Genomic DNA, 22,214 nt, shown 5'->3' with positions numbered 1-22,214 from the left:
CTGCTTGGAGTAGTCTCAAGTCTCAGGGTTTTAATCAGGTAATTTGAAGCTCAGGAACAAAGTATGGTGGTGTTAGTTTGGAGAACTTCTCTTATTTCAGCAACCACAAAGTCAGACTATCCTGTCCTGGAGTAGGTCAAAACCAGCTAAAGCTCGCCTTATCTCTATTATTTGTTTGAAGGTGCCCCAAGGAAACACTGACTATCAACAATAAAAAGTCATAAGGCCCATGTCTGAGCACACAGGTCTGTGGGCCAATGGGGCTGGCAGCAGTGTGGCTGAACTCAGTCTTGGCCTCTGAGAAGCACATGTGTTCCTGGAGCCACAGGGCCCTCTACCAAATGTTATCCTTTCCTTCTCATCTATTATTTCCTGCCATTTCTACCCCTGCCTGCAGCAAGTAGCCCTCTACTGAAGGGGGAAAGAGAGGGCAGCATAAAGCTTTAAGTGCTCAGTGCAGGAGCAAAGCCTGGTTCTCAGCCCTGCAAGGAGGATTCTTCCCCGCTTGTGATGGCCCACCAACTCAGTGGCCTGAAAATTCCTTGACCTGCTCAACATCACCCCCTTCACCTCCATTCTCCTTCACTGCCCACTCCAGGGCAACACTCCAGACCTTATCATCACCTGGAACCATATCACCTCTAAAGACTTAAACTCAAATATCCTACTTTCCAGCTCAACCTTTTATTCTTCCAGTTTTCTCACTCATTCACTCCCACTAAACCTCCTTTATCCCCCCAAAATATGTTCCTTGATGTCATTCAGCCCTCTGGCCTCCCCTTTCACCTGTCAGTTCCATTCTGACCCCCACTACTCCCTTCCCTACCCACACTAGGTCTCACAGCCAAGCACATGAACTACTCTCCCACCAGCACCTTCAGCTCTCTGTTTTTTTGTACTCATGACCCACTTATCTAGCAAAACCCCAGCTCTGGATCCCTCTAGCTAGTCTGTTTCTGCTTCTAGTTGCATGCTGCTGAGCACAGCTAGAGGAAATCACACCGCTAATTGCATTGATGCAACAACAAATAAATGGTTTCCAGCCTGAGCTGTGTCATGACAGGGAAAATTGGTTTTCTTTCCTTTGATCAGCTCTCATGTCCATTTCCTTTTTCAACAACTCCAAGTCTTCCTTAAGCCTCATACCAAATTCCTAGCAGCAGATGATGACATGGTCTGTTATTTCATAATTGAATTAAATGGGCTGGAACTGCCCCCACTTCCTGTGGGCTCACTCTCCCCTCCCCATCCTCCCTTTCAAACCAAGGTCAAAGGCACAGGCACACACACAGGATATGACGTGAAGACAATCTCTGCCCTCAAGGATCTTACATTCCAGAGGCAGCTAGACCTGCGAGCATGATGCTATGATAGAAGCATGGAGGAATGGAAGTATGTGAAAGTGGAAAACATCCAGAATAAGAAGCATCTGAGACTAGTTGGGAGACCAAGGGAAGAAATTCACAACAGGGGCTTCTGAGCTGTGATTCATTATCTCCCCCTCCATATCTCTCCTCTTAATGGCATTACCATTCTTTCTTTCTTCCATTATAAAATGTGATAAAACATACATAACATAAAATTTACCATTTTAACTGTTTTTAAGTGCACATTTCAGTGGCATGAAGTACATTAACACTGTTGTGCAACCATCACCATCATTTATGTCCAGAAAATTTTTTTCCATATTCCAAAACCGAAACTCTGTACCCATTAAACAACAGCAACACTGCCATCTTTTTATTCACCCAAGCCAGAGACTCTGGGTGACATCCTAGACTCCTCTTCCTTCTCCTCACTCAGTTCTGCATTAAATCTAGCACCTGGCCTAGCTGATTTCACTTCCTAAACATCTCCTGTCTGTACAGTTTTAGTAGGTCCCTAAATGGTCGCTGACAATCATTTGCCCCCGTCTCCCTGTTTGTTGAAGGACAAATGGCAGACTTCTGGATCTTGCCCTTCGTGCTGTACATTCTGCTTCCCCAACTCATCCTCACATACCTTGGATAGGAGCCACTGGGAGGTCCACATGCTGTCTCTTATCTCTGTGCCATTACACATGCAGGTCTCCCAGCTTGAACTGAATTTCTTTTCCTTGTGCACCTGCAACACTAGTCTTCCTTCAAGACCCAGGCTAAGTGTCCCCTCTTCCCTGAAGCCCACCTAGCTCTGCATCCCCACCTCCCTGCTCCTTCAGATAATACTGAATATTTCCTGGTGAGTGCTTTCATAATACTTTAATTTTATTCTTTATCACAACGTACTGTAATTGCCTATTTCCCCTTGCCTGAAGGGAAAAAACCATGTCTAATTCATTGTTATACAGTGCTTGGCACCAAGGCTACCATGTACTGTTCAGATTGTGCCCTGAGGCAACCAGCAGTGGCTGAGATCCAGCCTATACTTTACTTGCCAAGCTCTGCACCCTGGCATGGGGCTACCCCTGCCCGGGGGAAACTGTGCTTTCTTCTAATCCTCATAAAGCAGCAGTATGGCATAGTGGTGGATCTGGCTGTCACACAGCAAGGGCTTGAATGTTAGTGTCCTCTCTTTCTGTGCCTTCCTCACTCCTCTATCAGCCAGCGCCATAGCTCCTGGGAGTGTGGCCAAGTGTCATCCCAGTCTCCAGACTCCAGTCTCCTCTAGAGCCATGAAGGACATAGAGCCCTTAAGGGGCATCATTCTTTGGAGGAGAGCTTCCCTTGGTTCCTCTTCTATTCAGGTTCTGGTTTAGGGGCAGGGTGTCTCTGCTAAAACTGAACAGTATGTTACAGGCTTTAAGGATTAAGCAGCATTTTAGAATTTTAAACCTACAGAATTTATGGGGCTCTTCTAGTCAAGGGGATGGCAAACACAAGTAGGGAGGCCTCCTTTCTCCCTTTCCTTGACCATGGTATGACATTGCCAATCAATCACAACAATCTCACAAGCTTGGGATGTCTTAGAATCCTCAGCAGGACACTAATACAGCAGGACACAGAATTGACATTTAAAATAAAACATTTCTTATCCTTGATCTAACACAACTCCTTATTTTAGGAATAAGGTGAGAACCTCTGTTCTCCATGACCCTCATTCCTCAACTCTGTCCCTTTATCTCTAGTTAATCTTGACCTGGGATGATTCCCACTGATCATTCCATGAACATTCTTAGATGGCTCCCTTCCCAGCAAGTCTTTCCTGAGCAGTCCTAGACAATTTAGCACTAAGAAACAGCATGTTTAACTTCAGAGAGCTGCTTCAATCTCCTCACTTATTTGATGGAAAGTTGAAGTCCAGAGACTGAAAAAAAGTGATTTGCCCGAGACCTCAGAACAACTTATGACTGAGCCAGGTAAAGTCCAACATTCTAATTCTTGGGCCATGCCTCTCTCTATTATACTTCTTGTGGCTGAGGTTCATTTCTTATTAATACTCAATGCATGGAATCATAGACTTTGGAGTTAGGGTTAGGGTTAGCGTTAGAATTATATACAGTACCTTTTCCAAACTTCCACAGAAGACAGAACTTCCTTTCTCCATTTCATGTGAGTGTATTAGAAGGGACATGTTAAAATCTAGAGATTTTAGGAAGCAGGAGATGGGTGTAGTGGAGAATTGCTGAATCTGTATCAGTTGCTGTTCATCCGCTGCCTGACTATATGACTTGGGCTCTGTGTGGGCACTCCCTTTGCTCGCACTTTCCTAGACCAAAGCCCTGTCCTGAAATGATCACAATACTGACCAGACGATTTAGGGCTCTAGCCTCTCCCCATTAAATGACTGTTTCCCTTAATCTTTAGGTAACACACATCATCTACCAAAAAAACAAAAACAAAACAAAACAAACCCCCAAAAAACCCAATAACAGAATAGAGCAAAACCTGTAAGTTGGTGAGATTTTTTTTCCCCTCTCTACTTCCTGACCTCCTTATTTGGTGGCTGCAAATAAAATAGATCAGAAACCAAAACAGACTTCCTTAATCCATTTATCCTAAATAAAAATGTAGTGAACTCACGGTTAGAGTTCTGTCAACTATTTTTAAAATTTGATCCAAATGTAGATTGGGTTTATAAATGGTTGACATGGCTGTTGGGTGGATGAGAAAATGGAACTAAGAAGTCTTAGAGGATTATCCTGTGATGTTTTTATATGAAAGAAAGATGCACTTCAGCCTCACTGAGCAATAGATGTCCAGTCAAACTTTCAGCAAAATTATCAGTCTCCTGAGGTATTTTTTGCCCTGCTTCTCTCTCTAATGCATTCTTCCATTAGGTAAATCCTGAATTCTACCCAAGTGAATGTACTGGCTGGGCTCATGAGACAAAACACTGGTAATCCACAAACTGGTCACCTTATAACTATCAAGGTCAGATTGGCCACTATTTTGATAGCCAGCTATCAGTCAGCCAAGCGCAGAGACTCAACTTCTTTGATTCTCTAGCATTCTCTAATCTGTTCTATCATCACCTTTTCCTTAGTGAACTCCAACTTACCTGTCACCTCTTCTTTGACTTTCTCCCTGAGGCCCTGGGCTAGAGTTCAACACTTCCTCTTTTGTGTCCTCACAGGACTTTCACATAACTCTAACATGTTATCTTTGACATCTTTGAAGTGACTTGTTCATTCATAGAGATTTCCTCCACTAGACCGAATTTATTGCCAGAGTCAAAATGACTTATTCACCTTTGTAACTCCAGTATACATAACAAAGCTTGGAACCAAGTAAGCACTGAACAAATAATGGTTGAATAATCCATGAATGATAAGTGAGTGAAAGAGTGGTCTGATACATATGGTCTTTCAATTCCCTTCCATCTTTCTGTTCTGTGATCATATTTATTATTACTTCTACTCAGAACTAAACTCTGGCACGCCAAAAGGGAAAGAGTAAGGAAGGAAGGCAGGTCACCCTATAGGGTGTTTTTGCTCCCTCTTGGAGGCTGTGTAACTGTGTAATACCCCCTTTTTTTTTTCCTCAAAGGAAACTTGGTCACTTACAGCACAGGTATGCCAACTCCTTCATCCAAATGAGTGAACTCTAGGTAGGCTGAATTATGAACATCTGGAAAACTGGATAAGGCATGATAAGGAGGTATGGAAACAGCTCCACTCTTATCACTTAATATCATTCTACATATACATTTTTTTCTCTATCAGTGAAGTACGGAAGGACACTGATTTATCCAAAGCACTGGAGTATCACTGTTTTGTTTTGCTTTGTTTTTTCCTGAATATTTCTTCTACTCCACTGAGTAAAATATTTGAAGCCAGAAACAGTGCAAGATTAAGTTTACTTATTTGTTTGCTTATTTTAGATGCTGGCCTATGTAAAAGGGTGTGACTGATGAAAATCTCTGTGTACTCCAGGAGTAAACGAAACTTCATAGATTGAAAAAGCAGTCAAACAGCCCATAAACAAAGAACTCCTTTTGCGTTCAAATACAAAGATACACTTATTCTTGGAGTGTTAGCTCTGTCTTTTCCCCTTCTGGACCAGAAGATCAAGGTTAAATATGTTAAAGGGAGCAAGATTTCCATACCAAACTTAACAAACCTCTCTCCTAGGAGAAGTGGGATAGGGAGGGGGAATAACAAGCTCTAAAGAAAATTCTGCACCTGGGGTCAGTCTTGAAGCCCTCCTTGGAGTCCCTCGACCCCTTCTTTTCTTGTGGCTGTCCCACCACAAAAAAGGTATCTCTGATGGTTGGGAAATCGTCCAGCAGTGCTCTCAGGCTGTTGCAGTATGCCGTGATCTGCCCCCGAAGAGCATAGTGAGACATGTGGCAGTTGAATCTAAAAAGTCAGAAGAAGAGATGATGTGCAGAGGTGAACCCAAGTTGTTCCATCTCTCAAGGAAGTTCCAGGATATAAGTCCCTGGAGACTTTTCGAAGAGAAAGAGGACCTCTGTCAAGAAGAAACTTCTGTCTTGGTCAGGTTGCTATTGTCTGAAGGCAGAGACATGGATCTCTTCCAAGTGCCTCTTAGCCATCACTTTTGATACTGCTTCCTCTGTGTGTCAGAAGACAGCTTAATTTGCTTTTATCCAGTAGGACTGTGGCTTGAACACAAACCAGCTGATTAATTGTATGGATTTCTGTATAATACTGTTGTTTATTGAGTTCAGAGTAATAAATCAGCATGTGTAGTTCACATATACTATACTTACTTCTGGCAATATTCAACTATAACGTCTCTCTTGACTTTTCCAATTTCATCCTGTGATAAAAGAGAATGACAGTTTTCCTATTAGACAGTTGGCTATAAGAATTCCCCAAGCTAATACATCTGTACAAACTTATAGCTAACTTATAGCACAAGAAGGCCACACAGCTGAGATATTCTTTCTGAATGTCAACCTACTGGGAGATATTCCTCTGTGGGTCTTTCCTACTCCAGCACATCTTGTGAGTATGCCAAGAATTCAAGGCCCTTACCACTCTTTACCTGAACCATTTCTCAAGGTTACGTTTGCAGAGAGCAGTCTGGAGGGATGAGGTAACATCTCTCTCTAGAAAAAAGAGCAGGTGGATTCCCAAGCTCAATGTTACTCAACTGTGACACAAAACTGCGTGTACCTCAGCTCCTCCATGTTGCCCCTGTGGGACCCGGGAGGCAAAAGGAAATGGCACAAACATGAGGCTCATGAGGCTGGCTCTGCTGTGAGTAACAAAGTTCTTTGTCTCTGACCTAGGAGTCTTGTGTCCTCTGCCAGCATCCTCAGAACAGTAACAGGCTAACTTATTAGCTTATAAGTAGGCTAAAATCCCAGACCTTGACAAAACTGACAATTATATTGTCTGAACCCTTTCTAATCTGATAGGCATTGGATATTCCTGAAGGGCAGTTAATGAGCTAATATACTTTTCACTTGGTCAATATTTTTTGAATATTTTAGTTTAAAAAGTAATTTACTTATCAAAGTAATTTACTTAATTACTTACCAAAAGGAGTCCTTTGCCTCCATTATTGCTCAGCAGTAATCTAGAAGGTCTAGCCTCCATCATTTCCAATTTGTAGAACTTGATTAGGTGAATTGAAGTCCTTCCTTTTCAGTCACAGGTATGGACAAAGCCTAGAGATTGTGAACCTTGTCATTTCATTCCCAAATAACTATATATTAGCCTAAGGACTTCTTCATCAAAAAATTAATGAATAATATCCATAAAATTAAGCAACACTTTTAATTGACAAAGGTTTGAATTTCATAATACTTTTCAAAAGATTAGGTTAGTAAAAAACTGTTTAATAGAAACATGGTGGTAGTGTCTGAAAAACCAAGATAACAGGTGAATTTGATGGCAAGAGCCCTTGCACACCTTGTCTAAACCCCCTAAGCACCTGTGGGTCACTCAGGAGTTGTCAAATGTTGCGGAGCAGGTGTTGAAACTAGTTCTGCTTAGAAAGCGACAAAACAAAATGTGCCCTTGGAAAAATGCACATATTTTAAAAACTAGACTGCAATTAGCTTGAATTCCTTCCTTTCTATTTCTTATTGAACTCTTTTTTTCATTTCTTTATATTTTCAATAGTTCTATCCAAATAGGCTGAAAGCAACAGGTTCCAAGTTAAGAATTTTTATTCGCTCAAATGTAAAAGATGATGTAATCTTTAGGGAGCCCTTCTTACTACACTCACGAGGTTCTTCATTCTGTCAGCCATGGCTTGTTTCCTGAGGAGGAAGGTATTCAGCATCATGTCCCGCAGCCCCACCTTTTCTAGTTGAATAGACACGAAAGCTTCCAGAGCCCTGACAAGTGAACAGAGACATGTAAGCCCAAGGCAGGAGGTAAATGGACATATAACAATAAGACTCTGGTGGACAGGAACACCTAGGGCTGCATACTGGGCACTGCAGCAGGAGATCAGGTGGCTCTGTTTCTGTGGTTCTTACCTGCTCCAAGTGTTTCTCTTATATTCACTGGGGATGCTGATATGTCACCATCCTTGTTGGGGACCTCCATGTGCCTGAAGCATGCATCATCAGTCCCTCCTCACTCCCAAATTTCATAGCCTGGCCCAGTGTTTGTAGACCCAAGGTGCCTTTGTGCCCTCCTGGTCTGAACTGTAGGGGTACCTGGACTGAAGTGGCCTCCTAAGGGTCCTCTTGACTAGACACATTGGTCTTAAATCTCCCATCCACACACTGGGAATGTGAATTTAGAGCACTCAAACTCTGGCCATGTGTCAGATTAATGGCATATTGAGGAGTAGAGTAGCTTTGCCTGTTATTTCTTTTTCATTCTAAATTTGCCAGAATTAGACTGGAGTCTCATTGGTATGCCTCAATAAAATATTCAGAGTATTCATAATTATTACAGAATACAAATCTCGTATTCTGTAATACAAATTATTACAGAATATGAGATCAAGATATAATAGGGAAACCCTGGTTTATAGATACATGTCTGTAGAGGCCATGCCTCTCTGACAGTGTACCATTCTATTATTCTAAGCAACGGAAAAACCCTTGTTAGAATAGTGAGGGTAGTTCTGTGCTTTTCTGTTTAAGATAGATGTGGAAAATTTGGACATGCTCATATTCTTCTTCCTTATGTTCTACCCTCGTTGGAGTTTGAAAAATATAGAAAGAGGGAAGAAGGAGGGGAAGAAGGGAAGAGAAAGAGAAAGGAAAAGAGGGAGAAGAGAAAAGAGTCTGAAATTAGGAACCATTGACTCTCCTTCATAGACTGGAGCATATTAGAAGGAGCTGAGCCTTCTCGGTGTTTTATAACGTTTTCAGACAAGGTCTTAAAAATTTAACACATGCTGGTGACTCTGGAAGTTTAGGCATCCTTTAGTCCCATAATACTGCTATTAACTGACTTGAAAAAGGAAACTTTTGTTATTATAAACAATCCTTCACCACCACCCCCATGCAGTACCTTTTGGTAGCCTGAAATCTTTCTGAAGGATGAATAAGGACTTTTGGAATTGTGGCTAACAGCATGCTTTCTATGCCATTCACAATTCTGGAATTTCTTCTTCTGGTTGGACCCATTCCACTATGATTTTTCAGACCTGAAAAACTTACTTCCTAAAATATTTCAAACCAAAGTGAATTAAATTTGTTGGATTTGTTAAGTCCTGTGGTACTGACTGTAAAATTATCTCACAGCCATAACTGCCGCCAAATACATGTAAATGGCTGGATACACTGGGGGTGGGAGGGAGTGGAAGGGAGAGAAGAGAAGGGGAGGAGAGGAGAGAGTAAGGGAGCGAACGGAAGAGAGATACCATTTTGCACAATGAAGGGGTGAGGCACTAAGTGTGACTATTTCCAGAATAGAGTTGTCTAAGGTGCTCTGAGAAAAAACTCTCCATTTTACAAGGTGGCTAGTTGGAGTGCTTTGTATAGTGGCCTCTCAAGAAATACAGCTGATGAACTTCATGGCTGCAAGATCTGAAAAATCATCTCAGGGTGCCCATTCTTGTATAGCCTAAGCAGATGGAGGTGGACTGTATATGCTGCCCTGCACAATGCAATAATGAGGGAGGGAGAGGTGGAGGGAGGGTGGGGAAGGAAGAGGGGGAAGAAAAAAAGAGAAATCTGTATCTTCCAATATTCCTATTGGTTATGGAACTACAGGGCATGATGGATGGAATTCTTTTACATTTTTCTAAAATACTAACTAAAAGAAAAATATTAAGCCTTCAAAGGAAAGACTATTCTTCTTCAAAGAAAGAAATAAGTTCTCCATAGCTGAATTACTGAAGGACACTTAAGGAAAATGAGACAAAAGAAAAAAATCTTGGGTTAAAAAGGCTAAAGTTTCCATCTTGATTTTTCCTGAAGACTCTTGGGCTATCCCAGTCTCCTGGAAATAGTAGAATATACCAGTTCAGAAGACTCAAGAGGCCTTTGAAAGGCTATGAGTGAGCTAAGAGGGAAGAAAATAAGCTCTGTAATCAGATCCTAGTGCTGACACTCAGCTGGTGATCTTGTCTCTGTTCCCTAACCTTTCAAAACCTGTTTCCTCACCTAGAAAAAGGGGATGATGTCCTCCATCTCCTAGGGTTGCTGAGAGGATCCATGAGCTCAGGTACATCGATCACTTAGCTCACCGCCTTGCCTGGACCATAGAAGCTGCTAAGTGGAACCCTTAAATCCTTGACTCTCTCAAGTTGCACTCAAAATCTCAACCATGACCATCTTTTGTTTCTATCCTCGCTTTCTTCCTTTTTTCCAGTCCCTTCCTACAAATATGATTACATCTATTTTATTCTTAATTCTCTGACCCCTCGAGCTTCCTCTTCAATTCTGACCCAACTTTTTAAAGAGTTATTATGGACTAAATGCTTGTGTCTTCCCCTAAATTCTTACATTGAAGCCCTAACCCCCAGTGATGGTATTTGGAAATGGGGCCTTTGGGAGGTAATTAGGGTTAGATGAGGTCATAAGGGTGGGGCCCGAATATGATAGGGCTGGTGTTCTTATAAGAGGAGGAAGAGACACCAGCACTTTCTCTCTCTCTGCCTTGTGAGGACAGTGAAAATGCAGACATCTGCAAGGAAGAGAGCTCTCACTAGAAGCTGATCATGTTGGCTCCTTGATCTTGGACTTTTAGCCTCCAGAACTATGAAAAAATAAATTTTTGTTGTTTAAGCCACCCAGTATATGGTATTTTGGTATGGCTGCCCCAGCAGACTAATGCAGGAGCTGTAAATATAACCTACTTCTACATTTCTATCATTCTGTCACTCCTTAACTCTGGCAGTCTGGTTTTCACTCTAACTCCCTTAGAACTGCTCTCTCAGAGTCAGCAATGAACTTTTGAGAATATAAAATAGCCTCATTTTAATTCCTACTTTTCTGGTTCTTCCCTCTACATTTAACTCTATCAACTTCTTCCTCCTTTCCCTCTTCCTCCTTCACCTCTTCCTCCTCCTAAAAATAATTTTATTTAGGTATAATTGACATTCAATAAACAACACATACTTAAAGTGTACAGTTAGATAAGTTTGGGCATATGTATACAACTGTGAAACCATTACTGCAATCAAAATAATGACCAGAGCCATCCCTCCCACCCAGCCCCCTTCCTCAAGCAACCACTGCTCTGCTTTCTGCAACTATAGATTAGAATGCATTTCCTAGAATTTTATATAAATGAAATCATGCAGTATATATTCTTTTTTCTGGTCTGGCTTCATCCATATTGTTGTATATGTCAATAATTCATTTCTTTGTATTGCTGAGTAATACTCCATTGTACAAATATATCACAATTTGTTTGTCCATTCACCTGGTGATGGATATTTGTTTTTTTCCAGTTCTTGGCTATTTTAAATAAAGCTGCTATAAACATTTATGTATGTCTTTGTATGGACGTGTGCTTTTATTTCTCTTAATACCTAGGAGTAAAATGGCTGAATCATACGGTAAATATGCGTTTAACATTCTAAGAAACTGCCAAACTGTTTTCCAAGGTAACTGACAATTTTGCATTCCCATCAGCAGTGTATGAGAGTTCTGGATCCTCCACATCCTGCCAAGACTCAGAATAGTTAGTTTAAATTTTAACCATTCTAGTGGGTATGCAGTTGTTGCTCACTGGGGTTTTAATTGCATTTCTCTAATAACAAATGCTGTTGAACATTGTCTTAGGTGCTTATCTGCCATCTATACATCTTCCTTGGTGACTCATTTCTTCTTGAAACACTCTCCATCTTTGGCTTTGATAACAGTAACAATTTTATTCTCTCTGTCTCTTTCCTTCCTTCCTCCTTTCCCTTCCTCTTGTTCCCTCTCGATGTCTCCATCATTTATTCCTCCTTACTATATCATTAGACCTCTCCTGTCCCACATTTGTAGAAGAGTATATAAATACATATACATATATATTACTATATATATTCAAATATTCATATGTATATAAATAACCCTAATGCCTTCCTACCCCTCCTTGTGCTGTGAGTCTTTCCAGGCTATTACTCTAATGCCTTCCCACCCTGCTCTGTCCTCCTATCCAGTGACTTTTATCATTTGCTTCCTGGAGGAATCTCAGGGAGTGACTTATAAGCCTCTCAACCTGGAAAACCCCACTTATATCTGTCTTACATATGGGTATTCTTCATAAGATTAAATTAACTGAACAGAAGATTCCATATGTCAACTATGCATGAAAACCACAGGTGGGGCCAAGCTGGGCTTCCCATTTTTTCCTAGTACTCATCTGCCCTTTCAAACTATGCTTGAGTATCTGAAGGGTCATCTCTACCAGTCAAAAAACTCATCCTTCAGGTTTTCCCAAATGCCGCCCCCCCCACCACCACCACTCTGTGCTGCCCTTCCTGGCTCCCCAGATGTGACCTCTCTTTTATTTAAATTCCTTCTATAGCTTGTTGAACCTCTATTATTCCTTGTATTTGAACCACTTATGAGCCTCTCCCCCTTTTATACACCAGATATAAGTTCCTCAGGAGTATGAATCGTACCTCAGTATTATCTGATGAGCCTAACTTAAAGTAGGTACTGAATTAAGATTTGGGGGTTGAATTCTTAAAAATCAATATAACTCACTCTATCCCTATTTTCTACTTCAATATTTGATTTCTATGGGCATTAGTATTTGGCAGTAGAAGTGGGAATTGAGTATTCTGGCCATACCCATAAACTTATACTCTTGTATTAATGTAAAGAGTAAAAATAGAGAAATAGAGGCAAATAAATTGTGCTAAGTGGTAAATGTGGTGAGCTATATAGAATTCATAAAGCTTAAAGAATGTGTAAGAACCATCTGGAAAGTTGACTTCCTAAAGTCATATTTAATTTTTTTTAAAATTTATTTATTTTTGGCTGCACTGTGTCTTCATTGCTATGTGTGGGATTTTTCTAGTTGCAGTGAGTGGGGGCTACTCTTCGTTGCAGTGCGCGGGCTTCTCATTGTGGTGGCTTCTCTTTCTGTGGAGCACGGGCTCTAGGCACAAGGGCTTCAGTAGTTGTGGCGCACGGGCTTAGTTGCTCCGCGGCATGTGGGATCTTCCCGGACCAGGGCTCGAACCCATGTCTCCTGCACTGGCAAGTGGATTCTTAACTACTGCGCCACCAGGGAAGCCCCTGTCATATTTAATTTTACACTTAAGTTACATTCACAAGTATATACACACAAGAGAAAACTATACAGCTGTTTTTAAAAATGGGGGGAAAATCTCTATGAACTGATTTGGAGTGATTTCCAGGATATACTGTTAAGTGAAAAAAAATGTCAAAGAGTACTATATACAGATAAAATCTGAAACCCCTTCATGATAAAATGATCAAAAAGCTAGGAACAGAAGGGAATGTCCTCAACCTGGTAAAAATTATCTAAGAAAAACTCATAGCTAACATCATACTTAATGGTTTAAGATTGAAAGCTTTCCTCCTAAGATCAGGAATAAGACAATAATATCCACTCTCACCATTTCTATTCAACTTTGTACTAGAGGGTCTAGCTAGGGCAATTAGGCAAGAAAAATTAATAAAAGGTATCCAGAATGAAAAGAGAGTGGTAAATTCATTTCTATTTGCAGATGACATAATTTTTATATAGAAGAACTTAAGGAATACATACATATACACACAAGTAAACTACTTACAAGTTTAGAAAGGTTGCAAGACAAAAGATCAACTGTATTTCTATATACTAGTAATGAACACTGAAAATGAAATTAAGAAAACAATTCTATTTAAAATAATATAAAAAAGATTAAAATATTTTGGATTTAACAAAAGAAATACAGAACTTGTACACTGAAAACTATAAAATATTGTTGAAAGAAATTAAAGAAGACATAAATAAATGAAAAGACTTCCCATGTTCATCGATTAGAAGACTTAATATTGTTAAGATGGCAATAGTACTCACACTGATATATGGATTCAATGCAATCCCTGTCAAAATCCCAAATGGCTTTTTTTTTTTTTTTTTTGCAGAAACTGACAAGCTGATCCTAAAATTCATATGAAAATGCAAGGGACCCAAAATAGATGAAGCAATTTTGAAAAAGAAGAACAAAGTTGGAAGACTCATACTTCTTAATTTCAAAACTTATCATGACTCTACAATAATCAAAACACAGTGGTACTGGCATAAAAACAAACATACAGATCAATGGAATAGAACTAAGGGTCATTAAGTGATATATACAGGACATTCCATTTGAAAACAACAGAATACACTTTCTTCTCAAGTGCTCATGGAACATTCTCCAGGATAGATCATATCTTGGGTCACAAATCAAGCCTTGGTAAATTTAAGAAAACTGAAATCATATCAAGTATCTTTTCTGACAACAACACTATGAGACTAGATATCAATTACAGGAAAAAAAACTGTAAAACATACAAAAACATGGAGGCTAAACAATATGCTAATAAATAACCAAGAGTTCACTGAAGGATCAAAGAGGAAATCAAAAAATACGTAGAAACAAATGACAATGAAAACACGATGACCCAAAACCTATGGGATGCAGCAAAAGCAGTTTTAAGAGGGAAGTTTATAGCAATACAGTCCTATCTCAAGAAACAAGAAAAGTCTCAAATAAACAACCTAAACTTATACCTAAAGCAATTAGAGAAAGAAGAACAAAACAACCCCTAAATTATCAAAAGGAAAGAAATCATAAAGATCAGATCAGTAATAAATGAAAAAGAAATGAAGGAAACAATAGCAAAGATGAATAAAACTAAACACTGGTTCTTTGAGAAGATAAACAAAATTGATAAACCAATAGCCAGACTCATCAAGAAAAAAAAGGAGAACACTCAAGTCAACAGAATTAGAAATGAAAAAGGAGAAGTAACAACTGACAGTGCAGAAATAAAAAGGATCATGAGAGATTACTACAAGCATCTATATGCCAATAAAATGGACAACCTGGAAGAAATGGACAAATTCTTAGAAAAGCACAACCTTCCAAGACTGAACCAGGAAGAAACAGAAAATAGAAACAAACCAGTCACAAGCACTGAAATTGAAACTGGGATTAAAAATCTTCCAACAAACAAAAGCCCAGGACCAGATGGCTTCACAGGCGAATTCTATCATTTAGAGAAGAGCAAACACCTATCCTTCTCAAATTCTTCCAAAATATAGCAGAGGGAGGAACACTCCCAAATTCATTCTACGAGGCCACCATCACCCTGATACCAAAACCAGACAAAGATGTCACAAAGAAAGAAAACTACAGGCCAATATCACTGATGAACATAGATGCAAAAATCCTCAACAAAATACTAACAAACAGAATCCAACAACACATTAAAAGGATCATATACCATGATCAAGTGGCTTTAACCCAGGAATGTAAGGATTCTTGAATATATGCAAATCAATCAAGGTGATACACCATATTAACAAATTGAAGGATAAAAACCATATGAGCATCTCAATAGATGCAGAAAGTAGGCATAGAGGGAACTTACCTCAACATAATAAAGACCATATATGACAAACCCACAGCCAACATCGTGCTCAATGGTGAAAAACTGAAACTATTTCCACTAAGATCAGGAACAAGGCAAGGTTGCCCACTCTCACCACTATTATTCAACACAGTTTTGGAAGACCTAGCCACAGCAATTAGAGAAGAAAAAGAAACAAAAGGAATCCAAATTGGAAAAGAAGTAAAGCTATCACTGTTTGCAGATGACATGATACTATACATAGAGAATCCTTGTCACTGTTTGCAGATGACATGATACTATACATAGAGAATCCTAAGGAAGCTTCCAGAAAAGTACTAGAGCTAATCAATGAATCTGGTAAAGTAGCAGGATACAAAATTGATGCACAGAAATCACTTGCATTCCTATACACTAATGACAAAAATATCTGAAAGAGAAATTAAGGAAACACTCAAATTTAGCATTGCAATACCTAGGAATAAACCTACCTAAGGAGACAAAAGACCTGCAGGCAGAACACTATAAGACACTGATGAAAGAAATTACAGATGATACAAACAGATGGAGAGATATACCATCTTCCTGGATTGGAAGAATCAACATTGTGAAAATGATTATACTACCCAAAGCAATCTACAGATTCAATGCAATCCCTATGAAACTACCAATGGCATTTTTCACAGAACTACAACAAAAAATTTCACAATTTGTATGGAAACACAAAAGACCCCGAATAGCCAAAGCAATCTTGAGAAAGAAAAACAGAGCTGAGGAATCAGGCTCCTTGACTTCAAACTATACTACAAAGCTACAGTAATCAAGACAGTATGGTACTGGCACAAAAACAGAAATATAGGTCAATGGAACAGGATAGAAAGCCCAGAGATAAACCCACACACATATGGTCAACTTATTTTTGATAAAGGAGGCAAGAATATACAATGGAGAAAAGACAGTCTCTTCAATAAGTGGTGCTGGGACAACTGGACAGCTACATGTAAAAGAATGAAATTAGAACACTCCCTAACACCATACACAAAAATAAATTCAAAATGGATTAAAGACCTATATGTAAGGCCAGACACTGTAAAACTCTTAGAAGAAAACATAGGCAGAACACTCTATGACATAAATCACAGCAAGATCCTTTTTGACCCATCTCCTAGAGAAATGGAAATAAAAACAAAAATAAACAAATGGGACCTTACGAAACTTAAAAGCTTTTGCACAGCAAAGGAAACCATAAACAAGATGAAAAGACAACCCTCAGAATGGGAGAAAATATTTTCAAATGAAGCAACTGATAAAGGATTAATATCCAAAATTTCCAAGCACCTCATGCAGCTGAATATCAAAAAAACAAACAACCCAGTCAAAAAATGGGCAGAAGACCTAAATAGACGTTTCTCCAAAGAAGATATACAGATTGCCAACACACACATGAAAGGATGCTCAACATCACTAATCATTAGAGAAATGTAAATCAAAACTACAATGAGGTATCACCTCACACCAGTCAGAACGGCCATCATCAAAAAATCTACAAACAATAAATGCTGGAGAGGGTGTGGAGAAAAGGGAACCCTCCTGCACTGTTGGCAGGAATGTAAATTGATACAGCCACTATGGAGAATAGTATGGAGGTTCCTTAAAAAACTAAAAATAGAACTATCATATGACCCAGCAATCCCACTACTGGGCATATACCCTGAGAAAACCATAATTCAAAAAGAGTCATGTACCACAATGTTCATTGCAGCTCTATTTACAATAGCCAGGACATGGAAGCAACCTAAATGTCCATCGACAGATGAACGGATAAAGAAGATGCAGCAGGTATATACAATGGAATATTAGTCAGCCATAAAAAGAAACAAAATTGAGTTATTTGTAGCGATGTGGATGGATCTAGAGTCTCCCATACAGAGTGAAGTAAGTCAGAAAGAGAAAGACAAATACCATATGCTAACATATATCTATGGAATCTAAAAAAAAAAAAGGTTCTGAAGAACCTAGGGACAGGAGAGGAATAAAGATGCAGATGTAGAGAATGGACTTGAGGACACAGGGAGGGGGAAGGGTAAGCTGGGATGAAGTGAGAGAGTGGCATGGACTTATATATACTACCAAATTTAAAATAGATAGTAGTGGGAAGCAGCCATATAGCACAGGGAGAGAAGCTCGGTGCTTTGTGCCCACCTAGAAGGGTGGGATAGGGAGGGTGAGAGGGAGACGCAAGAGGGAGGAGATATGGGGATATATATATATATGTATAGCTGATCCACTTTGTTATAAAGCAGAAACTAACACACCATTGTAAAGCAATTATACTCCAATAAAGATGTTAAAAAAAAAAAAAAAGCAACCGTCCTAGCTACTACATGTTTCCAAGGATTTTGCAGCACATCAAAGAGAATGTTACTAACGAAAACATTTTGGAAGAAATAAAACTAGAGATATTGTTGCATCTCACTTCTCTACGTCAACCTTTTAACCATTTATTCCCAGAAGAGAAATGTGAAACATTAAGACAAAATTGTTGGGTAATAGATCCATTCATTTTTCAAAACCCAGAATCAATAATTGAGTTCAACTTGGTGCCTGAAGAAGAAAATGAATTATTGTAGCTCAGTTCTTCATATACATTGAAGAATGATTATGAAACATTAAGTTTATTGCATTTTGGATTAAGATAAAGGAAGACTTTCCTTTGATAAGCCGAAAGAGTATCCTGCTCTTATTACCATTCACAACAACTAGTTTGTGTGAACTAGGGTTTTCAGTCTTAACCCAGAAAAAACAAAGGAAAGGAATGGATTAAATGGTGTAGCAGATATGTGAGTAGCATTATCCTCCTGTGTTCCAGACTGGAATGAACTTATGAACAGGCAAGCACACCTACCACGTTAAATAAATCTTTTTTTTTTTTTAATTGGAGTATAGTTGCTTTACACTGTTGTGTAAATAAATCTTACCTGGGTTTTGTTTTTTCATTTCTTATTTTGTGATTTTTTAATGTGTTGTATTTAAACGTTAATCTAGCACTGTATGTGATAACTTTAAGTTTTAATTTTTGTTATATTTTAATACTAATAAAATCATAATGTAATTTTTAAAAAAGAAAGTAAAAGGGAAAAATTTGCCATCTACAACTTCAATGGAATATTATCAATATGTTAATCTAATTAGTGCATAACTATGTGATTCTCGGCCTCTTTATTACTTTTTTATCTTTGGAGTAAAAATTCTTTTTAAAAAAAAGAATTAAGGGTCCAGAAATAAACTCTTACATTTATGGTCAACTGGTTTTTGTCAAGCGTGCCAGGACAATTCAATTGGGGAAAAATGAGTCTTGTCAACAAATGATACTGCGACAGCTGGATAAGTACACTCAAAAGAATGAAGCTGGACCCCCTATCTCACACTACATATAAAAATTAACCATAAATGGATCATTGACCTGAATGTAAGAGCTAAAACTACAAAATTTTTAGAAGAAAACATAGGAGTAAATCTTCCTGACTCTGGATTAAGCAATGGTTTCTTAAATGTAACACCAAAAGAGTAAGTGACAAAAGAAGAATAGGTAAATTGGGCCCAGTCCTGAAAGCGATGGCAGTTGCAGTTGTGGGTCTTACTTCTCCTCCCTTGCCCTAGAGGATCTTTTCTTTTTCTCCCTTTCTGCTGTCCCAGCAAGCTGCAAACCCTCTGAAAAAAATGCCTCTGCACCTCTAGCTCTTGTGGAGGTTGGTGTCTTCAGTGGAGTCTCCTATTGCAGGGGGACCTTCAAGATGGCTGACGAGTAAGACATAGAGATCACCTTCCTCCCCACAGATACATCAAAAATACATCTACATGTGGAACAACTCCTACAGAACACCTACCGAACACTGGCAGAAGACCTCAGACTTCCCAAAAGGCAAGAAAATCCCCACGTACCTGGCTGTGCGGCTGACAGGATCAGGCCTGATGCCTGGTGTCAGGCCTGAGCCTCCGAGGTGGGAGAGCCAAGTTCAGGACATTGGGCCACCAGAGACCTCCTGGCCCCACGTAATATCAGTTGGCAAGAGCTCTCCCAGAGATCTCCATCTCAATGCTAAGACCCAGCTCCACCCAATGGCCAGCAAGTTCCAGTGCTGGATACCCCATGCCAAACAACTAACAAGACAGGAACACAACCCCACCCATTAGCAGAGAGGCTGCCTAAAATCGTACTAAGTTCACAGATACCCCCAAAGCACAAGGCTGGACGTGGTCCTGCCCACCAGAAAGACAAGATCCAGCCCCACCCACCAGAACACAGGCACCAGTCCCCTCCACCAGGAAGCCTACACAAGCCACTGAACCAACCTCACCCACTAGGGGCAAACACCAAAAACAATGGGAACTACGAACTTGCAGCCTGCGAAAAGGAGACCCCAAACACAGTAAGTTTAACAAAATGAGAAGACAGAAATATGCAGCAGATGAAGGAGCAAGGTAAAAACCCACCAGACCAAACAAATGAAGAGAAAATAGGCAGTCTACATGAAAAAGAATTCAGAGTAATGATAGTAAAGATGATTCAAAATCTTGGAAATAGAATGGAGAAAATACAAGAAGAATAGGTAAACTGGACTCATCAAAATGAAAAACTTTTGTTTCAAAGAACACCATCAAGAAAGTAAGAAGATGATCCTCAGAATGGAAGAAAATATTTGCAAATCATATACTTGATAAGGAACTTGTATTCAGAATATGTAAAGAACTCTTACAACTCAATAATTTTAAAAATCCAATTTTATAAAAGGGCAAAGGATTTGAATTGACATTTCTTTAACAAAGATATATAAATATCCAATAAGCACATGAAAAGATGCTCAATGTCATAAGTAATTAGAAAAATACAAATCACAGCCACAGTGAGATATCATTTTACCCTCACTAGGATGGCTAAAATAAAAGAGAGATAATAAAAAGTGTTAGCAAAACTGAAAACATACATATGTCCTTACAAAAACTTGTACATAAATGTTCATGGCAGCGTTATTCATAATAGTTAAAAAGTAAAAACAACCAATGTCTGTCAACTGATGAATGGATAAATAAAACGTGGCATATACATATAATAAAATGCTATTCATCAGTAAAAAACAAAACAAAACAAAAACAAAGTACTGGTACATGCTACAACATGGATGAAGCTTGAAGATACTATGCTAAGTGAAAAATTTCAGACATAAAAGGTCATATATTGTATGATTCCATTTATATGAAATGTCCAGAATAGGCAAATCCATAGAGACAGAAAGTGTATTACTGGTTGCTAGGAGGTGAGGAAAGTGGGGAATGGGGACTGACTGCTAATGGGTACAGGGTTTCTTTTGAGAATGAGGAAAATGTTCTGGAATTAGATAGTGGTGATGATTGCATGGTCTTGTGAATTATACGTTAAAGGGGTGAATTTTATGTTATGTGAATTATATCAATAACAACTAAAAAATTCGGAAAAGAAAGAGAATATATTTTGTGTTGCTTTTTGTGAAAAAAAGAAGGGCAGATGTATCTGGTTACTTTTGCAAAAAGAAATACAGGAAGGATAAAACAGAAAACAATGGAATCATTTATCCACAAAGGGCAGGGGTGGAGGAACAGGATATTTTCTGCTGGTTGATTCTAGCTAGTCAATATTATAGAGTCACATACAATGGAAAAATTATCAGCAAACCACTGAAAATTAAGAGACCCAGTAAGAATTTGATCATATGTCAGTTTGTATTAGGAAAGAAGGAAGGGAGGGGAAGAGGGAAGGAAAGAAGGTAAAAAGATAGGGAAAAAATGGTCAAAAAAGGGAGAAGGACAAGGACGGAAAAGGGGAGGATGGCAAGAAGGAAAGGAGGGAGGAGTGGAAGAAGGAGGAGGGAGGGAAAAGGGGAGGGAGGAAAGAATGGGCAGCCTGACAGTAGCTGGAGGTAGTGGTAGCACGCCTCAGGTTTCTCTATCTTACAGACTGACCTTGACATCATCATGACGGGCCCCTCACGGAGTGTGATAGAAGGACGCCTGCTGGACAGCCACCATTAAAGCATTTTTCTGAGTAGCTTGGCATGCAAGGGTCACTTACATATTTTCCACTCCCGGATGGAACAAGAGCTGAAGGAAGAAATGTGAAAGTAATTAGGAATTTCTCTCATAACAGAAAGGTGAAGTTGAGGGTGGGGATCACCACTTACTCAACATGTAAATGTATGGATCAAACTGCTGGATATGTTGAGATCCTTGCTCCTCAGCCACAAGCCTGAATTTGGTCTGTCTATAAGCAGTGTTTCATCCCATGAAGGCAGGCTCCAGGCCTAATTGCCCTGTATCTGGACAGCATCAGGTTTCCCCAGTTATCAGAAAAGGATGAGTAGGCTCTGATTAACTAGCAAACATATGCTCAAAGGCAGGCTTTTGTAAAACTGACAAGATTAGTGTTTAAAACATACACACAAAAATACAAACCTGCACATACACATATAGAAGCAAAAGAAGTCCATCTGAGTGACAGAGAAATGCAAATCAAAACTGCAATGAGGTATCACCTCACACCAGTAAGGATGGGCATCATCAGAAAATCTACAGACAACAAATGCTGGAGAGGGTGTGGAGAAAAGGGAACCCTCTTGCACTGTTGGTGGGAATGTAAACTGATACAGCCACTATGGAGAACAGTATGGAGGTTCCTTAAGGAACTAAAAATAGAATTACCATATGACCCAGCAATCCCACTACTGGGCATATATCCTGAGAAAACCATAATTCAAAAAGACACATGCACCCCAGTGTTCATTGCAGCACTATTTACAATAGCCAGACCA

The sequence above is a fragment of the Kogia breviceps genome, chromosome 13, assembly GCF_026419965.1.
Source record: "Kogia breviceps isolate mKogBre1 chromosome 13, mKogBre1 haplotype 1, whole genome shotgun sequence".
Taxonomy (NCBI): domain Eukaryota; kingdom Metazoa; phylum Chordata; class Mammalia; order Artiodactyla; family Physeteridae; genus Kogia; species Kogia breviceps.
This window is presented reverse-complemented; position numbering follows the sequence as displayed.